Source organism: Carassius gibelio, chromosome B2 (assembly GCF_023724105.1).
Source record: "Carassius gibelio isolate Cgi1373 ecotype wild population from Czech Republic chromosome B2, carGib1.2-hapl.c, whole genome shotgun sequence".
NCBI lineage: Eukaryota > Metazoa > Chordata > Actinopteri > Cypriniformes > Cyprinidae > Carassius > Carassius gibelio.
The window spans coordinates 11,678,833-11,699,520 of record NC_068397.1 but is presented as its reverse complement, the minus strand read 5'-3'; the positions used below and the strand labels follow the sequence as shown (position 1 = coordinate 11,699,520).

Genomic DNA, 20,688 nt, shown 5'->3' with positions numbered 1-20,688 from the left:
ATATGCGATACAATTTTAATCTGGGCAACTAAATTATGTCGTTAGTAATTAATCGCTAGCCATTGGGTAATAAATTATTAGATTTTACTCGCCAGTGTGTGTGTTCAAGGCTATTTATAAGACTAGCACATTTTCAGTCACTGAACACTGACAGGGATCTTCAGAGTTTCGCTCTCCATCAAGCAATCTGTATTTTGTCAATTCATCTCATTGGATGCACAGCACACCTGTATTTGACAAACTGTAAACTCTGTGTGAAGACGCACGACGCACCGTCGTTTTGCTGCTAGCGCATTGTATATTGTTAGTATGGTAGTATATTATAGTAGAATTAAGTCAAGTGACCTTTATTTATATAGTGCTTTAAACAAAATACATTACGTCAAAGCAACTGAACAACATTCATTAGCAAAAAAGTGTGTAAATAATGCAAAATGACAGTTAAAGGCAGTTCATCATTGAATTCAGTGATGTCATGTCTGTTCAGTTTAAATAGTGTCTGTGCATTTATTTGCAATCAAGTCAACGATATCGCTGTAGATGAAGTGACCCCAACTAAGCAAGCCAGAGGCGACAGAATGGAGAAAAAAAAACCTTGGGAGAAACCAGGCTCAGTTGGGGGGGACAGTTCTCCTCTAACCAGACAAAACCAGTAGTTCAATTCCAGGCTGAAGCAAAGTCAGATTGTGCAGAAGAATCATCTGTTTCCTGTGTTCTTGTCCTGGTGGTCATCTGAGACAAGGTCTTTACAGGGGATCTGTATCTGGGGCTCTAGTTGTCCTGGTCTCCGCTGTCTTTCGGGGATGTAGAGGTCCTTTCTAGGTGCTGATTCACCATCTGGTCTGGATACGTACTGGATCCGGGTGACTGCAGTGACCCTCTGATCTGGATACAGACTGGATCTGGTGGCTACCGTTGACCTCGGAATAAGAGAGAAACAGACTAATATTAGCGTAGATGCCATTCTTCTAATGATGTAGCAAGTACATCGGGCGTTATGGGAAGTGTTCCCAGTTCCGGTTTACTTAAGTAATGCAGCCTAAAAAAAATCCTTTAACGGATTTGGATATTAAAAGCATATTAGTATGTTATGTGTAAGCCAAGTTAAAGAGATGGGTCTTTAAACTAGATTTAAACTGCAAGAGTGTGTCTGCCTCCCGAACAATGTTAGGCAGGTTATTCCAGAGTTTAGGCACCAAATAGGAAAAGGATCTGCCGCCCGCAGTTGATTTTTGATATTCTAGGTATTATCAAATTGCCTGAGTTTTGAGAACGTAGCGGACGTAGAGGATTATAATGTAAAAGGAGCTCATTCAAATACTGAGGTGCTAAACCATTCAGGGCTTTATAAGTAATAAGCAATATTTTAAAATCTATACGATGTTTGATAGGGAGCCAGTGCAGTGTTGACAGGACCGGGCTAATATGGTCATACTTCCTGGTTCTAGTAATAACTCTTGCTGCTGCATTTTGGACTAGCTGTAGTTTGTTTACTAAGCGTGCAGAACAACCACCCAATAAAGCATTACAATAATCTAACCTTGAGGTCATAAATGCATGGATTAACATTTCTGCATTTGACATTGAGAGCAAAGGCTGTTTTTTAGATATATTTTTTGATCCTGTCTGATGCAATGCTGTAGATGACGGCTGAATGGTTGCAATTTTATCTCTAATAGTAAATTGAATTAAATTTAAATTTAATAGTATCGATTTTAGAAGTAAAGTAGTTCATAAATTCATTACTGCTGTGATGTTGGGAAACGTCAACACTTGTTGAGGCTTTATTTTTCGTTAATTTAGCTACTGTATTGAATAAATACCTGGGGTTATGTTTGTTTTCTTCTAAAAGAAAAGAAAAGTAATCGGATCTAGCAGTTTGTAATGCTTTTCTGTAGGATAGGTTACTTTCCTGCCAAGCAATACAAAATATCTCTAGTTTTGTTTTCCTCCAGCTGCGTTCCATTTTTCAGGCTGCTCTCTTTAGGGTGCGAGTGTGCTCATTATACCATGGTGTCATACTGGTTTCCTTAACCTTCCTTAAGCGTAAAGGAGCAACTGTATTTAAAATGCTAGAAAAGAGAGAGTCCGTAGTTTCTGTTACATCATCAAGTTTTTCTGAGGTTTTGGATATGCTTAGTAATTTGGGTTACATCAGGACGGTAACTTAAAAAGCAGTCTTTTGTGGTAGAAGTGATGGTTCTTCCATACTTGTAACAAGAAGTAGAATTTACAATTTTGGCTATATGAAGTTTGCACTAAACTTAATAATGATCTGAGATATCATCACCTTGCTGCATAATTTCAACACTGTCAACATCAATTCCATGTGACCATATTAAATCTAGAGTATGATTTCGACAATGAATAGGTCCTGAAACGTGTTGTCTAACCCCAACAGAGTTCAAAATATAAATGCTGATCCCAATGCATCTTTTCATTATCAACATGGACATTAAAATCACCAACTATTAAAACTTTATCTGCAGCCAGAACTAACTCGGATGTAAAATCACCAAACTCTTTAATAAAGTCTGTATGGTGCCCTGGTGGCCTGTATACAGTAGCCAGTATAAACATAACGGGATTTATCATTAACATTTGTTTCTCTGGATAATGTTATATGAAGCACCATTACTTCAAACGAGTTATACTTGAAGCCTGCCCTCTGAGAAATCCTGAAAACGTTGTTATAAATTGAAGCAACACCTCCCCCTTTGCCTTTTAGACGTGGCAAATGTTTATAACAGTAATCTTGGGGGGTGGACTCATTTAAAATAATGTAATAAGGTTTTAGCCAGGTTTCTGTCAAACAGAGCACATCTAGTTTATGATCAGTGATCATATTATTTATAAAAAGTGTTTTCGTAGAAAGGGATCTGATATTCAATAAGCCAAACTTTATCATTTGTTTATTCATATTGCATCTGTTTTGTATTTGTTGAACCTCAATTAAGTTGTTAATCTTAACTAGGTTTGGACGTTTTTTGTATTTCTAGTTAGGGGAACAGACACAAGTCTCTATAGTGTGATATCTAGGTGAAAGAGTCTCTATGTGCTAAGAAATAGCTGACCTCTGTGACGTGAGGCAGCTAGCAGTTGGTCAGTTTAGCCAGTCTGTCTGCTTCCTGACTTGGGCCCCAGTTAGTCAAGTATAAACACTAAGACTATTTGCCATATTTCTCGAGAGAAGAGTGGCGCCACCCCAAGAGGGATGAAGACCATCTCTTTTCAACAGGTCAGGTCTGCCCCAAAAGCTTGTCCAATTGTCTATGAAACCTATGTTATTCTGTGGGCACCACTTAGACATCCAGCCATTGAGTGATGACAATCTGCTATGCATCTCGTCACCACGGTAAGCAGGGAGGGGACCAGAGCATATTACAGCGTCTGACATCGGGTGTCGCTGTTGGACAGTGTTTTCTCTACTTCCTGTTGGCCTTCTGTAGCTAATCGTAGCTCCGTGTAGCTGTTTTCATTTTATTTTTTCTCTAGAATCTTTATCTTACGATCAGTGTTTTGTTTTTTGTTTTTTTTTAAAGTGGTAAAATATAACTTAATTCACGCCATATTTCTGATATTATCAATCTTATCAGATTAACTTTGATCGTTCACTTTTCTGTGAGTGCAGTACACCTGCAAAGTGTTAGCACTCGTTAGCTTGTCATTAGCCTTTTCTTTTCTCCTCTCTATCGCTCCAGTTTTTCACAAGTTCATCAAACAACTGCAGTAAGAATATTTCCTCAAGCACTGTGAGAAATGGCTTCTCCTGCTATTGTTATTTGCACCTCTTGCCACATTTACAGTTTATCTATCTCTGTCGCTGATGAGGGATTCACATATGATAAATGCAGGGAAATAGTTAGGCTGACAGAGAAGCTTTCAGAATTAGAGACACGAATCCAAACTTTAATTGAGGACAGTAAGAATGTTATGGCTCTAGATACGGCTTTGGATGCGTCTAGCTCAGGGATTCCTGTACATTGTCCGGTTCCAGCAGAGCCCCTGCAGCAGGGCAACTGGGTGACAGTGAGGCAGCGTATTCGTGGGTCAAAACACCACTCTTCTGTTCCGATCAAAACATTAAACAGGTTCTCCCCACTCAGTGATGCACCCACTGAGAAACCTGATGAAAGTGCTCTAGTTATTGGTGATTCTATTGTACGGAACGTGAATATAGAGACACCAGCCACCATAGTCAAATGTTTACCGGGAGCCAGAGCGCCTGACATCTTGGCAAATTTAAAAGTGCTGGTCATCAGTTAGGAACCTAGGTGTGCTATTTGATCGCAATCTTTCCTTAGAAAGCCATGTTTCTAGCATTTGTAAAACTGCATTTTTCCATCTCAAAAATATATCTAAATTACGGCCTATGCTCTCAATGTCAAATGCAGAAATGTTAATCCATGCATTTATGACCTCAAGGTTAGATTATTGTAATGCTTTATTGGGTGGTTGTTCTGCACGCTTAGTAAACAAACTACAGCTAGTCCAAAATGCAGCAGCAAGAGTTCTTACTAGAACCAGGAAGTATGACCATATTAGCCTGGTCCTGTCATTGCTGCACTGGCTCCCTATCAAACATCATATAGATTTTAAAATATTGCTTATTACTTATGAAGCCCTGAATGGTTTAGCACCTCAGAATTTGAATGAGCTCCTTTATTACATTATACTGCTCTACGTCCGCTACGTTCTCAAAACTCAGGCAATTTGCCATTCCAGAATATCAAAATCAACTGCGGGCGGCAGATCCTTTTCCTATTTGGCGCCTAAACTCTGGAATAACCTACCTAACATTGGAGGCAGACACATTCTTGCAGTTTAAATCTAGATTAAAGACCCATCTCTTTAACCTGGCATACACATAACATACTAAAATGCTTTTAATATCCAAATCAGTTAAAGGATTTTTAGGCTGCATTAATTAGGTGAACCGGAAACACTTCCCACAACACCCTATGTACTTGCTACATCATTAGAAGAATGGCATCTACACTAATATTTGTCTGTTTCTCTCTTGTTCCGAGGTCACTGTGGCCACCAGATCCAGTCTGTGTCCAGATCAGAGGATCACTGCAGTCACCCGAATCCAGTACGTATCCAGACCAGATGGTGGATCAGCACCTAGAAAGGACCTCTACTGCCCTGAAAGACAGCGGAGACCAGGACAACTTGAGCCCCAGATACAGATTCTTCTGCATAATCTTACTTTGCTGCAGCCTGGAATTGAACTACTGGTTTCTTCTGGTCAGAGGAGAACTGGCCCCCCAACTGAGCCTGGTTTCTCCCATTGTTTTCTCCATTCTGTCACCGATGGAGTTTCGGTTCCTTGCTGCTGTCGCCTCTGGCTTGCTTAGTTGGGGTCACTTCATCTACAGCGATATCATTGACTTGATTGCAAATGCACAGACACTATTTAAACTGAACAGAGATGAAATAACTGAATTCAATTATGAACTGCCTTTAACTATCATTTTGCATTATTGAGACACTGTTTTCCAAATGAATGTTGTTCAGCTGCTTTGACGCAATGTATTTTGTTTAAAGCGCTATATAAATAAAGGTGACTTTGACATCGTGCTTGAAAGTTCACACACCTCTTTAATGTAATTTTTAGTGATCTCCGACTGGCGAAGTCGAACATCATTAGCGCCAGCATGAATAACAATCTTACTGTATTTACGTTTAGCATTAGCCAGCACTTTTAAATTTGCCAAGATTTCAGGCACTCTGGCTCCCAGTAAACATTTGACTATGGTGGTTGGTGTCTCTATATTCACGTTCCGTACAATAGAATCACCAATAACTAGAGCACTTTCATCAGGTTTCTCAGTGGTTGCATCACTGAGTGGGGAGAACATGTTTAATGTTTTGATCGGAACAGAAGAGCAGTGTTTTGACCCACGACTACGCTGCCTCACTGTCACCCAGTTGCCCTGCTCCAGGGTCTCTGTTGCCGGAACCGGACAATGTACAGGAATCCCTGAGCTAGACGCATCCAAAGCCGTATCTAGAGACCTAACATTCATACTGTCCTGGATGCATGTCTCTAATTCTGAAATCTTCTCTGTCAGCCTAAATATTTCCCTGCATTTATCACATGTGAATCCCTCATCTGTGACAGAGATAAATAAACTGTACATGTGGCAAGAGATCCAAATAACAATAGCAGGAGAAGCCATTACTCATCGTGCTTGATGAAATATTCTTACCACAGTTGTTTAATGAACTTGCGAGAAAAGAAAACAGGGTAACACTTTAGAATAAGGTTCCATTAGTTAATGTTAGTTAACTACTTTCGTTAACATGAACTAAGCAAGAACAATCCTTCTACAGCATTTATAAGTCTTAGTTCATGTTAATTTCAACATTTACTAATGCATTATTTAAATCAAAAGTTGTGCTTGTTAACATTAGTTAATGCACTGTGAATTACCATGAATAACAATGAATAACTGTAATTTCATTAACTAACATTAACAAAGATGAATAAATACAGTAATAAATGTATTATTCATTGTTTATTCATGTTAATTAATACATTAACTAACATTAACTAATGGAACCTTATTCTAAAGTGTTACCGAAAACAGCGATAGGTTCGAATGAAAACACTAATGACGAGCTAATGATGAGCTAACGAGTGCTAACGCTTTGCAGGTGTACTGCACTCACATATATAAAATAAAAGTGAACGATCAAAATTAATCTGATAAGATAGATCGATAATATCAGAAATATGGTGTGAATTAAGTTATATTTTATCACTTTAAAAAACAGAGAGTGATAGCAAGATAAAGATTCTAGAGAAAAAAATAAAAACAGCTACATGGAGCTACGATTAGCTACAGAAGGCCAACAGGAAGTAGAGAAAACACTGTCCAACAGTCTGTGACATCATGAGTGGTCATCTGGAAGTATAAAAGTGGTCCCACTGAAGACGTTACCAACTTAGTTATCTGAAGGAGACATGTAACAGGCAGGCCCACAGGCATGGCAAGAGGACACAGTGTCTCGTTCCCTTTTGGCCAACCATGGAAATCGGGAGATCAATCTCCAGTTAAGAGCATAGCTATCATCAGATAGATATGCCACGTGAGCTATATTAGCCTGGATACACAAGACCACTGAAGAGGCTAAACTAGAAATCCTCTAGGTAGGAGCTCAAGGAGATCGTTAATTAAAGGCCCCAAAAAAGGAAGAACTGCGTAGCTAAATCGCCAAGACCACCAGCACTGGGCTGTCTGCTTAAAGCCCTAAAAGGGAGACAGCACTCTCCAGACAAGGGCTCAAGACTGCTACTAAAACCCCAAAGAAGGTCAGCAATCACCAATCCTCAGATAGCTATGTTTCTTAGAAGGGACTTTAAAACACAGCTAACTCCAGATAGCCTATATTATTTATAAGTAAGCTGCCCTGCCATAATCATTGCTGTAATATTAAGTATTATCAATTTTACTAAGCAGTAGTTTTGTCAAAAGTACCAACCATGATACCAGTCGCTACTGAAATTTTAAATGAGCACACAGGAGCATTTGAAAGCTGCACTAAGTGGACTCCTAATATAAAGTATCTGCACATAGACAGATCCAATGATAGACGCGCCTTTCAAATGCTTCTGTGTGCTTTTGTGTGAGCCAATCACAGTCATAGCTGTTGAGTGCTAGGCCTGTCACGATAGTCGATAAATCAATTAATCGCACAATAAAAAAAAATTAGCTCGATAATTTTTCCAGCTGCGATAATTTCTTTTTTCTAGTCTTACTTGATCTTAGTGCTGCGTTCGACAACATAGATCATGACATACTCATAGATAGACTACAAAACTATACAGGTATTCAAGGGCAGGCTCTAAGATGGTTTAGATCCTACTAGGGATGGGCATGATTAATCGACGATCGATAATTGATCGTTAAGAATTTCTTCGATCACGTTAATTTGTTATCGATTAATCTAATGCATTTTTTTTTTAATCTAACGCAGGCTGCGTTGCGTAGTGTGAGTCTTGAATTAATTAAATGAATTTCACTGTGTGGCAGCAATTAAATATTTTACCACCAGGGTGCAATATTTGACACCCTACGCGGTTATCTGTGATCTTCCGTTTTGATTTCAAAAGAATAATCATGAAGAGGTCACGGCGAAGTGTGGCGTGGGACCATTTTGATTTAAAAAACGAAACAGTTCACTGCAAACATTGCGATGCCGTGTATAAGTACAACACGGCCACGACTCAAATGATGTACCACTTAAACAAAGTGCATCCGTCACTTGTTAATGTCGGTGGCGGTGCATCCTGCTCTCAGTCTCAACCTAGCATCAAGTCGGCGTTAGCACGGACTCGGAGCTGTGATGCACAACGAGCAGAGAAAATTACCCAAGGGATCTGCAAGTTCATTGAGATGGATATTCTGCCCTTAAGTATTGTTGAGGGCAATGGTTTTCAAGAACTGATACATTTATTGGAACCAGCATATCAAATTCCATCACGACGTACCATCACCAGATTGGTAGAAACTCACTATGAAGAACGAAAGCAGCAGCTGTTAAAAGAACTGAGCAAAGCTGAGAGAGTTGCTCTAACTACAGACTGCTGGACCGCTTTAACAGCTGAGAGCTACATCACCATAACCTGCCACTATATCAGTGATGACTGGCAAATGAACTCAGCGGTCCTGCTCACAGAAAGCCTGCCAGGCCGGCATACAGCTGACCACCTCGCTGAGAAAATTAATGGAGCTGTAGAGCAGTGGGGACTTCAAGGCCGAGTTATTGCGTGCGTTCATGACAACGCGGCCAATATTGTAGCTGCCAACAGTCCCACCAGAGTGCCCTGGATTTCCGTTGCCTGCTTTGCACACACCCTCCAGTTGGCCATAAATGACGGATTTGCACTGTATCTTTATCGGGTAATATCAGCGGCTAGTAAACTCGTTAGCCACTTTAATCACAGCACTACAGCAACCAAAGCACTGCAAAAGAAACAGGAGCAAATGGGCCTCGCAACTCACCGGCTTACCCAGTCGTGTAAAACACGGTGGAACTCCGTGTGTGAGATGTTTGATCGGCTGGTGGAGCAGCGGTGGGCTGTTGTTGCTGTGCTGTCGGACCGAACCGTGACCAAGCTTCAAGATGCCAGGATCCTGGAGTTGAAGGATGAGTACTGGCAGCTGATGGAGGACACACAGCCCGTGCTGTCAGCACTTAAATGTGCCACCACGGTTATGTCTGCAGAGAAAAACGTCTCCCATCTCGAACACTTATCCCATCACCTTCGGCCTCATCAATATCCACCTCATGCGCAGTGAAGGAGACGGGCCCAGACTCATCGAATTCAAGACAAAAGTGCGTTCATCTCTCATCCAACGAATGAATGTAAGCTAAACTGTTTGTCTTAGTTTACATATACATAAGTACATGGATACCTTCCTGTTATCTGCATGTTACCTTTTTATATTTAAGCAGTAAGCCACTCAAATAATAAAACTGTTACTCCATAAAAATATTCATTTTAATATTTATTTTAATTCATAAAATAAACAATAAAAAAATACAACGTTGATTCCCCATCATATATTTATACAGATTGAGTCTGGTGAGCTTGTGTCATTCGCCCCCATGATCTCATCAATGCTGGACCCTCGTCACAAACAGATGGGCTTTCTTACACCAACACAGAGACTGGCTGCTAATGTGAAACTGGTTGAACTGGGAGAGGCGGTGGGAACCGATAGGGCGGCTATCCAACAGGCTGGGGGAGACGAGGCTGCGTTCTCTGACATGGACGAGGGGAGCGCAAACACTGAAGTCGCGACCTCCCAGTCATCTGCTATGGCACAACTCCTTGGGGATCACTATACCACTCAATGCGAGGCTGGCATCGAAGCAGAACTTCAGAATTTTCTGAGGGAGACTCCCCCACCCCTGAATTGCACACCTACAGACTGGTGGAAAGTGAACGGAATAAGGTTCCCCGGGCTGGCCAAGTTAGCGCTGAGGTACCTGTGCATCCCGGCAACATCAGTTCCCTCAGAGCGGGTGTTTTCGGCGGCTGGACTGACGGTCACCAGGTTGCGGTCGCGTCTGACCCCAGATCATGTCAACATGCTTCTATTTCTAAACAAAAATCAGTAGACTCGTGCAGAAGTTGTATGCTAGTTACTAAAGTTAGTTATTTTTCACGAGGTTTAAATAGCATAATTTGTTAAGTTAGCCTTATTGTTAGGAAGGCTAAAATCTTTTTTTCTGGCTTGGAAAGTTTTGTTACATTTTGACAAAACCTGTCAGATCTAAGTATTATGTTTTTTTTTAAGTTATTGTTTAACATGATACTTTGATTATTATTATTTTGGAACGAATGAGGTCTCTGTTTAAGAATGCCGGCTCGCAGCTGCAGGTTCCGCTGCTTTATAGCACCGCATATGCACGCGCATATATGTTCGGTTTGCCGGAACGTAACTGTCTGCCACAAGTTGATCTTGTAATAAAGGTCTCACCGTGGAAAAACACGCTGTGTTTTTGTATTCATTGCATTTTTGAATTATAAAAATTTAATAATTAATTATATTAGCTATAAAAATATTAATGATTAATCGATAGTCGATCGTTAATTCTCCTGACGATCGACTACGAAAATTTAATCGAATGCCCATCCCTAGATCCTACCTGTCCGATCGCTACCATTTTGTTTACTTAAATGGGGTGTCATCTCATTTATCATCAGTAAAATATGGAGTGCCACAAGGATCCATCCTAGGTCCCCTTCTATTTTCAATATACATGTTGCCCCTTGGTAATATTATTAGAAAATACGGAATTGGCTTCCACTGATATGCTGATGATACTATATATCTAAAATATATAAAATATATAGATACGCTATATATCTCAACGAGACCAGATGAAACTTCTCAATTATCTAAGCTAACAGAGTGTGTTAAAAATGTAAAAGATTGGATGACAAATAATTTTCTCCAATTAAATTCAGATAAGACAGAGATATTAATTATTGGACCAAAAAACACTACACAGGATCTTGTAGATTACAATCTGCAACTACACGGATGTACTGTTACTTCCTCTATAGACAGAAATCTGGGTGTTATATTAGACAGCAATTTGTCTTTTGAAAATTATATTTCCAATGTTACAAAAACTGCATTCTTCCATCTTAGAAACATTGCCAAGCTACGAAACATGTTATCTGTTTCTGATGCAGAATGACCTCTAGACTGGACTATTGTAATGCACTTCTAGGTGGTTGTCCTGCTTCATCAATAAACAAGCTACAGGTAGTCCAAAATGCAGCAGCTAGAGTCCTTACCAGGTCAAGAAAATATGATCATATTACCCCAATTTTACAGTCTCTGCACTGGCTACCTATTAAGTTCTGTATCAGTTACAAATTATCATTACTTACCTATAAGGCCCTAAATGGTGTAGCTCCTGCATACCTAACTAGCCTTCTACCACGCTACAACCCATCAAGCACCCTAAGGTCACAAAACGCTGGACTTTTGGTAGTTCCTAGGATAGCAAAGTCCACTAAAGGAGGTAGAGCTTTTACACATTTGGCTCCTAAACTCTGGAATAGCCTTCCTGATAATGTTCGGGGTTTAGACAGACTCTCTCTGTTTAAATCTAGATTAAAAACCCATCTCTTCCAAGCATTCGAATAATGTTATCTCTTACATTGTGAGTGAAGTTGCATCTGATCAAATGTGCATTTTTATTCATTAGCTTGGGTTAAACTAATTTTAGTTTAATGGATCAGCAGCTATGCTAATGATGTCTCTATTTTGTTTCTATGTTTTGCTAGGATTTACACAAGCTCCATTCTGGATCCAGACCACCTGAGAAGAGATGATGCTGACCATCAGAGGACCTCAGATGATGCTAACCCTGAATCAACAAACAGAACTAACAATCATTGCTACATGTGTGACTGCATCATATAATAATTATTAATTAATAATATTAATAATGTTCATCGTCTAGCTGACTACGTCTTGTATTAATTTTTTCTAAAAATCCTGTCAAACGTGCACAAACTGACAGTCACCACCATAAGCTACTACTAAATATTGTAGAAAAAAAATTCTTTGTATACTTTGTAACGATTTGTATTGTAAAAAGAGCTATACAAATAATAAACTTGAATTGAATTTTTTCAATTTTTATTTAAATACTGTAACGTCATGATGTGGGGTTAGTCTGGAGTGCAGCCTGTGGCAGAAAAAAACCCTCTCCGATGGCACAGATGTCCCGGGAAGAAAGAGATAAGGTCTCGCTACAGTGGGCAGCTTTGGGAAGCGCCTTTCATTTGACTGTGGATGTTTGCGTCTCAAGTGATATTGCATTCTACTTGCACTACTGTTTTATTTTAATATCACGTACATTGATCCGGGTCCCCGACATGCAACAGGCTGCCCTCGATCAAGCTGGCCTTTACCAAATACCAGTGAGTATCAAGGGGGGTACATATCAGGCTTTGGTGGATTCAGGATGTAACCAATCCTCCATCCATCAAAGTCTGATCCATCCGAGGGCATTGGATAATAGCCGCATGGTTAAGGTCCGGTGTGTACACGGGGAAGTGGTGAATTATCCTATTTTGCCTGTGGATATTCAATTCAGGGGAGAAAAGCATAGAATAGAGGTGGCAGTTAATCCGCACCTCCGGCATCCAATAATTTTGGGTACTAATTGGCCCTTGTTTAATAAATTATTGGGGTATTTATGTTCGGATGCCTTTTGGGGGAAAAGAGAGAAGGCTAGAATAGCGGTTGCACAGTTGGGAGAGAAAGAAACATCCTTCTTGAGCGCTATGATTTTCCCCTGGAACAGTCCCGGTATGAAACGCTGAAAAATGCCTTTGATCAGGTTTGTTCTATCGACGGGCAGCTTCTTCACCCTGATCAACCGCTCTCCTATCCTTATTTTTCAATTTTAAAAGATAAGTTGTATCGGGTGACCCAAGACGCACAGACAAAGCAGGATACAACCCAGTTACTGATACCTAGAAATCGTCTGGAAATGCTTTTCCCGGCGGCTCATTGTAATCCAATGGCCAGGCATTTAGGGCAAATGGCTACACTAAACCATCTCATGGCCCGTTTCTTTTGGCCGATGTGACGATCGTGCACTAGGGAAACATGAGGAGAGGGAGCGATCCAATTGCAGGTATGTTTATTAGACAAAAAGGGTAATCCAACACAAACAATCCAAGGAGACAAACAAAACAAAAGAGGGAACTGGATGGAATGGACAGGGAACTCGGAGGATGAGAAGGCAAGGGTAGGTCTCGGGAGAGACGAAACATTAGTACACGAAGGGTAAGGACTCCATACAAACAACAGGGAAAGACAGGTATTTATAAGGAGACTAATGACAATAGATTGCCTGCACCTTTGCGATTAACTGGAGTGCAATTACTGTGAAGACAGGACCAGACTAGAGGAATTATGGTGCCTATGGTGAAGTGCCTAAGGAGAAGTGAGCTCACTAGTGGACACCCAGGAAAACAGAGACTTGACAGCGTGACATTACCCCCTCCTCCACGGAGCAGCTGCCAGATGCTCCACCTGAAACCCAGGGAAACCCAACCGATAAAGAAGCTAGGAGGGAGGTGGAGCGGCGGAGGACTAGGGGGAGGGATGGAGGGCCAGAAAACATAGTACACAGAGTCAGGAGAACCAAGTAGAAAGGGAAAACAGAGACAGGAGAACCAGGTAGAATGGGGAAACAGAGACAACACACCCAGGTAGAATGGGGAAACAGAGACAAAACAACCAGATAGAATGGGGAGACAGAGACAAGACAACCAGGTAAAATGGAAAGACAGAGACAAGAGAAGTGTAACACAAAACAAGCAGTCCAAGAGGGTGGTGGACCGGCGAAGGATCAGGGAGATGGACGGAGGACCAGGCCAAAGAAGAAAACAGACAGAAAGAAAAGAAAAGAAAACAAAAACACAAAAACATAGGTCCGTGAAGGACATCACGTGATGCCCACCAGGGCGGAGCAGAGGACCACCACAACCATGTGGTCAAGGCAGATGCCCCCCAGGGCAGAACAGAAGACCACCACATCCTTGTGGTCGAAGCCAGAGTCCCCCAGGGCGGAGCAGAAGACCACCACGTCCTTGTGGTCGATGCCGGAATCCCCCAGGGCAGAGCAGAAGACCACCACAACCGTGTGGTCAGGACGGAAGCCCCCCAGGCCGGAGCAGAAGACCACCACATCCTTGTGGTCGAGGCCGAAGTCCCCCAGGGCGGAGCAGAAGACCACCACAACCGTATGGTCAGGGCGGAAACCCCCCAGAGCGGAGCAGAAGACCACCACATCCTTGTGGTCGAGGCTGGAGTCCCCCAGGGCGGAGCAGAAGACCACCACGTCCTTGTGGTCGATGCCGGAATCCCCCAGGGCAGAGCAGAAGACCACCACAACTGTGTGGTCAGGACGGAAGCCCCCCAGGCCGGAGCAGAAGACCACCACATCCTTGTGGTCGAGGCCGAAGTCCCCCAGGGCGGAGCAGAAGACCACCACATCCGTGTGGCCAGACTAACGGGAGAACGAACCTTTGGTAATCCTATGGTGTTTCTACTGGATTCCAGAAGATCAGTGCTGACTTGACTCTGCTCATGAAGATTATTGGTGACTTGCATTTGTTCATGAAGATCCCTGGTGATTTGACTCAGTCCTTGAAGATCACCAGTGACTTGACTCTGTCCTTGAAGATCACCAGTGACTTGACTCTGTCCTTGAAGATCACCAGTGACTTGACTCGACTCTAAAAGGCCAACGGTGACTAGCCTTGTCTCTGGAAAGTCCTTGGTAGCTAATTCTGACTCTGGAAGGTCAAAGGTGACTAACCCTGACTCTGGAAGGTCAATGGTGACTAACCCTGACTCCGGAAGGTCAATGGTGATTAACCCTGACTCTGGAGGGTCCACGAGCACCTGACTAGACTCTGGAGGGTCAACCGGAAACTGACTCAACTCTGGAAAGTCAATGGACACTTGACTCGACTCTGGAAGGTCAACAGAAGCCTGACTTGCCTCTGGACAGTCAACTGGAATTTGACTCGACTCTGGAAGGTCAACAGGAACTAGCCCTGACTCTAGAGAGTCAACGGTAACTATCCATGACTCTGGAAGGTCGACGGTGACTAACCCTGACTCTGGAGGGTCCATGAACATCTGACTCGACTCTGGAGGGTCAACCGGAAACTGACTCAACTCTGGAAAGTCAACGGGCACCTGAATCGTCCTCTGGAAGATCAACAGGAATCTGACTCTACTCAGGAAAGCCCACTGTAACTGTCTTCCTCTGCAGTGGCTCCGGGCTGGCGGCCATCTTGTGCAGTGGTGCTGGCTCCGCAGACATGACGTGAACAGTCTTGGGAATCTCTAGGATTTTTGACAGCCTGGAGAAATAATTCAAAAATGTTACTGCTGCCGTCTTGAGCGTAGGCGCTGAGCTGGCGGCCATCTTGCACTGTGGCGCTGGACTGGTGGCCACCTTGTGCTGTGGCGCTATGCCGGCATCCATCTTGTCTCCTGGTGCTGGGTTGGCAGCCATCTTGTGCTGTGGCGCTAGACTGGCGGCCATCTTGTGCTTTGGCACTGAGCTGGCGGCCATCCTGCACGGTGGCGCTGGACTGGTGGCCAATTTGTGCTTTGGCGCTGTGCTGGCGTCCGTTTTGCCCCTTTGCGCTGGGTTGGCAGCCATCTTGTGCTATGGCGCTGGACTGGCGGCCATCTTGTGTGTTGGCGCTGAGCTGTCGGCCATCCTGCACTGTGGCGCTGGACTGGTGGCCACTTTGTGCTTTGGCTCTGTGCTGGCGGCCATCTTGCCTCATGGTGCTGGGTTGGCGGCCATTTTGTGCGGCAGCACAGGATTGGCGGCCATCTTGCACAGCGGCGCTGGCTCAGCTGATTTGCGTCTCCTCTTCCCTCTCTGGTCATAATGGGGAAATGGCGGCTCCAAACCGAACCCCGTGTCAATGGGAGCCCACAGTGGAGATCGCTGCTGCCGGACCTCCTCTCGACTGCTTGCTCTGGAGCGACCTCCCCTGGTTCAACGGAACACAACTTGGCGAGTGTCCTCAAAACCATTTCTCTCCCGCTTGATGGCTGAGGAGGAAACTGGATCAAACATACCGCTGGATCTAAGGGATGGAGTCCTTCTGTGACGATCGTGCACTAGGAAAACAGGAGGAGAGGGAGAGATCCAATTGCAGGTATGTTTATTAGACAAAAAGGGTAATCCAACACAAACAGTCCAAGGAGACAAACAAAACAAAAGAGGGAACTGGATGGAACGGACAGGGAACTCGGAGGACGAGAAGGCAAGGGTAGGTCTCGGGAGACGAGAACATTAGTACATGAAGGGTAAGGGCTCCATACAAACAACAGGGAAAGACAGGTATTTATAAGGAGACTAATGACAATAGATTGCCTGCCCCTGCAATTAACTGGAGTGCAATTACTGTGAAGACAGGACCAGACTAGAGGAATTATAGTGCCTATGGTGAAGTGCCTAAGGAGAAGTCAGCTCACTAGTGGACACCCAGGAAAACAGAGACTGACAGCGTGACAGACGGGCATTCACGAGAAGGTGTGCACAGGTGGTCGTGAATGTCAGTTGGTGAATCCACCGGCCACCCCAAAAGCACCACTGTGCCCCTTACCTTTAATGCAGGTCCCCTTCAAACAAATTGGTATGGACCTCATCGGGCCATTAGAGCGGTCAGCGCGAGGACATCGCTTTGCATTATTTCTGGTGGAATATGCAACGCGATATCCTGAAGCAGTGCCTCTCCGCACTATTTCCGCTAAAAGTGTTGTGAGTGCACTGTTTCAATCAATCTCCCGGTGGGGATTCCGAAAGAGATCCTCACCGATCAGGGCACGGCATTTATGTCACGTACTGTTCCCGAGCTCTACGAGTTATTGGCCATTAAATCAATTCGAACAAGCTTCTATCACACACAAACAGATGGACTGGTCGAATGATTTAACCGCACGTTTACATGAGGACGCCAAAAATTGGGCAAGCCTCCACGGGGTTTTCCCCCTTCGAGCTTCTCTATGGATGTCAGCCCGAATGGATAGGGGCGGGGCACATCAAATATATCACCTCAACCTGCTTAAAAAATGGTCTGAGGCTGAATCAGTGATGCTTGAGGAGACCACCTCTAGCCCTCGCAGCTCACTTATATAAAGGCAATACAAGCAGATTTTGCTGATGTGTTCTCGCCCATGCCTGGCCGAACGAATCTTATTCAGCACCATGTTGAGACTGAGCCGGGCGTGGTGGTTCGCAGCCGGCAGTAAAGGTTACCAGAACACAAGAAAAAAATAGTTAGAAGGAGAGTTAGAAGCGATGCTAGAAATGGGAGTAATAGAAGAGTCCAACAGTGACTGGGCGAGCCGGTAGTGTAAGTTCCTAAAACGGACGGCTCAGTACGGTTCTGTGTGGATTACAGAAAGGTGAATGCTGTGTCGAAATTCGACTCATATCCAATGCCCAGGGTGGACGAACTGCTTGATCGACTAGGCACTGCTGGCTTTTATTCGACACTGGATTTAGCTAAGGGTTATTGGCAGATCCCCTTGTCTCCCATGACTAAAGAAAAAAACACAACGCTTTCACAACGCCGTTCGGATTACACCAGTTTGTTACTCTTCCGTTCGGATTGTTCGGGGCTTCAGCAACTTTTCAGCGTCTGATGGACAAAATTCTCCGGCCGCATGCTGCATATGCCGCCACCTACCTGGATGATATCATCATCTACAGTGGGGATTGGCAGCGACATATGCAACATCTGCGAGCGGTCCTGAAGATACTGAGGAGGGCGGGGCTCACGGCTAATCCGAAGAACTGTGCAATTAGGCGGGTGGAAGTAAGATATCTTTGTTTCCACTTGGGTCATGGACAGGTGTGTCCCCAAATTGACAAGACGGCAGCGGTTGCAACTTTATTCCAAGATTAGACAGGTTAGACAGTTCCTGGGGCTGGCAGGTTATTATAGAAGGTTTGTACCTAATTTGTCGGACACTGCTAGCTCGCTGACTGATTTAACTAAAAAGGAGGCACCAGATAGGGTCCAGTGGACGGAGCAGTGTCAGCAGGCTTTCACCCAGATAAAGGCTGCTCAGTGTGGTGGACTGCTCATAAATGCTCCTGATTTTTCTCTCCCCTTTATTTTACAGACAGACGTGTCGGACAGGGGGTTGGGCACGGTCCTGTCCCAGGAGGTGGAGGGAGAAGAACGGCCGGTGCTGTACATCAGTCGTAAGCTCTCTAAGAGAGAGACGATGTACAGCACCATAGAGAAAGAGTGTCTGGCCATCAGATGGGTTGTTCTTACCCTCCAGTATTACCTCCTGGGATTTCACCCTCTGTTCGGACCAATCTGTTCGGGGCTGCAGGCTGGATGAGATGAGAGAGAGACGATGGAGCAGAGAGAGGTGTAAGTAGGTCAAGTGTAAATAACGAACACGTGTGTTTGATTTCAGTAATTGGCGTGGAGAGACCGGATATAAGCCAGAGCACGACAGAGAGAGAGAGAGAGAGAGAGAGACAAGCTGGGACCTCGTGGCGATGCTGGGGAGTGACAACGACCAGAAGTCTGAGTTATTTGAGTAATATTGTGCAAAGGGCACACTGACCGCGCTTGAGGCGCGTTATTATTTATTTGAAATAAAACGAGCGTCCCAGCAACAAGCCGACCCGTCTTCTTCCTTCCTGTTCATAACTGTCTCGAACCTCATCACAGGCATATAAACATAATATAACATACAAAATTAACTAATTTTAAGCCACACAAAGTCAACATGTTGGTATTTCTTGCTCTGAATCTGCCATAAAATAAAAGTTTATTCATCTTTGAAAAGGTATACCCGCGTTATTATGCCATTATCATTATATTAGTTGAAACTGGTCTTAGAACGACAATATTTATCATTTATCGCAATAATTTCTTGGACAATTTATCGTCCAGCAATTTATTTTATTGTGACAACCCCTATTGAGCACATGAACACTATGGCCAATCAGCACTGTTTAAAGAATCCACTCATCAGCACTCAAATATTAGAAGGAAATTAATTTTTTTTTTTTTTTTTCAGTAGCAACTGGTATTGTGGTTTGTACTTTTGACAACATTACTAAGCAGGGCCCTAATCAGTGTCAGTCCTATAGGGGCTAGCAAACCACCATGTTATTGACAAGAAGCTCACACGACGGAGATCCAGACCAACCATCAATAAATGAAACCCAAACAGGGGAGATAGCACAGTGTAGGCAAGGGGCTCAAATAGGCAATATACATAAAAACCTCAAGGAGGCAGGGGCGGCAGCCCACTCCTGAACCCATCTGGCATAACATAGGAAGGAACATTCCCCATAACTACTCTAGGTCAATGAAACACCCTGGGAGAGAAAGCTTGCAAGCATTTTTTAACAGAGCATTTAAATATATCCACGTCCAGCAAGACTCCATATAATAATATGCATATTAAAGAGGCACAGCTGAGCTGAATATAGCTCCACCCACAAACTAGCAAGATCAGGGCTGAAATGATTCTGTTCTCTCACTTCATCATCATAACAACCCAAGAAAGGGTGTGCTCTTGTGAAAAGGTTTCAAGTGTCAGAAACCTCGGGCATTGTGGCACACACTTAAATGCATTTCTGCAGAAATGCTAATCCATGCATTTATGACCTCAAGGTTAGATTATTGTAATGCTTTATTGGGTGGTTGTTCTGCACGGTTAGTAAACAAACTACAGTTAGTCCAAAATGCAGCAGCAAGAGTTCTTACTGGAACCAGGAAGTATGACCATATTAGCCCGGTCCTGTCAACACTACACTGGCTCCCTATCAAACATTGTATAGATTTTAAAATATTGCTTATTACTTATAAAGCCCTGAATGGTTTAGCACCTCAGTATTTGAATGAGCTCCTTTTACATTACAGTCCTCTACGTCCGCTACGTTCTCAAAACTCAGGCAATTTGATAATACCTAGAATATCAAAATCAACTGCGGGCGGCCGATTCTTTTCCTATTTGGCGCCTAAACTCTGGAATAACCTACCTAACATTGTTCGGGAGGCAGACACACTCTTGCAGTTTAAATCTAGATTAAAGACCCATCTCTTTAACCTGGTTTACACATAACATACTAATATGCTTTTAATATCCAAATCCAGCCTGGAATTAAACTACTGGTTTCGTCTGGTCAGAGGAGAACTGGCCCCCCAACTGAGCCTGGTTTCTCCCAAGGTTTTTTTCTCCATTCTGTCACCGATGGGGTTTCGTTTCCTTGCCGCTGTCGCCTCTGGCTTGCTTAGTTGGGGTCACTTCATCTACAGCGATATCGATGACTTGATTGCAAATAAATGCACAGACACTATTTAACTGAACAGAGATGGCATCACTGAATTCAATGATGAACTGCATTTAACTATCATTTTGCATTATTGACACACTGTTTTCCTAATGAATGTTGTTCAGTTGCTTTGACGCAATGTATTTTGTTTAAAGTGCTATATAAATAAAGGTGACTTGAATTGACACTTCCTTATGCTCACCTGCCCTGGTTTTTCATATTCACTGCTTCAAACAATCAGCTCCTGAAGACAACAAAAGTTGGTGGTGTGTTCGCTCATGACAT

At 43.2% G+C, this 20,688-nt stretch overlaps 1 protein-coding gene and 1 long non-coding RNA gene across 5 annotated transcripts in view; both read right to left on the bottom strand.

Moving 5' to 3' along the window:
- cryz (crystallin, zeta (quinone reductase)) overlaps positions 1–20,688 on the bottom strand; it is a 47,154-nt gene that overhangs the window by 5,525 nt on the left and 20,941 nt on the right. The window lies entirely within an intron of this gene.
- Positions 332–20,595, bottom strand: LOC127950626 (uncharacterized). Its single transcript, XR_008152499.1, has 2 exons — positions 20,110–20,595; positions 332–4,793 (listed from the first exon to the last, which is right to left on the bottom strand). It is a non-coding gene; the product is annotated as an uncharacterized LOC127950626 (long non-coding RNA).